At 42.1% G+C, this 1,927-nt stretch overlaps 1 protein-coding gene across 1 annotated transcript in view; it reads left to right on the forward strand.

Annotated features, from left to right (window-relative positions):
* Positions 1 to 1,927, forward strand: part of POLH (DNA polymerase eta) — a 41,848-nt gene that overhangs the window by 23,134 nt on the left and 16,787 nt on the right. The gene's annotated exons all lie outside the window — the stretch shown is intronic.

The following is a 1,927-nucleotide window of genomic DNA, read 5'->3' on the forward strand; positions in this document are numbered from 1 at the left end:
CACTTTAGTGTATCAGAGAAAAACCAAAGTTGTATAGATTTTTACCAACTAGAGAAGGAAACAAATGCTGCTTACATTCTGTCGCCCTGTTCAACTGACATGGATGTAGAGTGACAGGATTGTAACATTACTTAATCTGGGAGAGCAATAATGAAATCTAAAGCAGAGAAAATTGAGCTCTACTAGTTGAGAAAAGAGTACAGAAAATCTCACAATTTCAATAAATTCACATTTTTTGTTTCCCAAACAATAATAGGTGGTTTATTTATTTTTAATGTTTATTTTTGAAAGAGAAAGAGAGAGAAAGCTCATATAAGCAGGAGAGGAGCAGAGAGAGGGAGACAGAGGATCCGAAGTGAGCTCCGTGCTGACAACAGAGAGCCCGATTCGGGACTCGAACCCACCAACTGTGAGATCATGACCTGGGTGGAAGTCAGACACTCAACTGACTGAGCCACCCAGGTGCCCCTATAATAAATGGTTTTATTTTTTTATTTTTTGTTAAAATTTTTAATGTTTATTTTTGAGAGAGACAGAGTGTGAGCCAAGGAGGGGCAGAAAGAGAGGGAAACACAGAATTGGGAGCAGATTCCAGGCTCTGAGCTGTCAGCACAGAGCCCAACATGGGGCTTGAGTTCACAAATTGTGAGATCATGACCTGAGCCAAAGTCGGATGCTTAACCGACGGAGCCGCCCAGGCACCCCTATAATAGGTGGTTTTAAAAGAAGGATTAGATTTGGGGGCACCTAGGTGTCCCCATCAGTTAAGCCTCCAACTTTAGCTCAGGTCATGATTTCATGGTTCATGGGTTTGAACCCTGCATGGGGCTCTGTGCTGACAGCTCAGAGCCTGGAGCCTGCTTTGGATTCTGTGTCTCCCTCTCTCTCTGCCCCTCCCTGACTCGTTGCTCTGTCTCTCTCTCTCAAAAATGAATAAAACATTAAAATTTAATTCTTAAAATTTTTTTTTCAACGTTTTTATTTATTTTTGGGACAGAGAGAGACAGAGCATGAACGGGGGAGGGGCAGAGAGAGAGGGAGACACAGAATCGGAAACAGGCTCCAGGCTCCGAGCCATCAGCCCAGAGCCTGACGCGGGGCTCGAATTCACGGACCGTGAGATCGTGACCTGGCTGAAGTCGGACGCTTAACCGACTGCGCCACCCAGGCGCCCCTAAAATTTAATTCTTAAAGGATTAAAGATTATATGTACGCATCTATATGTGTACATATATATACATATATATATGTATATAAAACCTCACAATCCTATGAGGTACAGTACTATGTTCGTATCATAGACAACAAAACTGGATCTTAGAAAATTATAGAACTTGCTCAACGTCCCATAGTAAGTTCAAAAGCCAGTATTTGAACACTGCCTGACTGCAAAATATTCTTTTAACAATTATGCTATATGTGTTACAGATAAGAGCTAAAACACTTTAGGGGTGCCTTGGTGGTACAGTTGGTTGAGCATCTGACTTTGGTCCAGGCCATGATCTCATGGTTCATGGGTTCAAGCCCCCATCGGGCTTTGCGCTGACAGCGCGGAGCCCACTTCGGATTCTCTGTCTCTCCCCTCTCTGCCCCTCCCCCGTCTCAAAAATAAATAAGCATTTTTTAAAAGTTCTAAAGGACGTTAGTGAGGCACCCCAAAGTTAGCTAGAATAGCTGGAGAAGACCACATGATACATGAGACTTGAATAAGCTCTCAAGTATAGATAAGATTTATTTAAGCAAAGGGGAGAACAGAGTTAAGAAGTGAGAACATGGAAATAGAATAAACATTGGATATTCAGGAAATTGTAAGGATATAATAAATTTGGGATTAGTGGAAGATGAATTGAAAAGGCCAGATGGTCTTCAATGCCAGTTTTTAGAGTTGGTGCTTTATTCTGTAGGTATGAGAGAGCTAACAGTTTTG

The sequence above is a fragment of the Puma concolor genome, chromosome B2 (genome assembly GCF_028749965.1).
Source record: "Puma concolor isolate L17-30 chromosome B2, mPumCon1.1.hap2, whole genome shotgun sequence".
Lineage (NCBI taxonomy): Eukaryota > Metazoa > Chordata > Mammalia > Carnivora > Felidae > Puma > Puma concolor.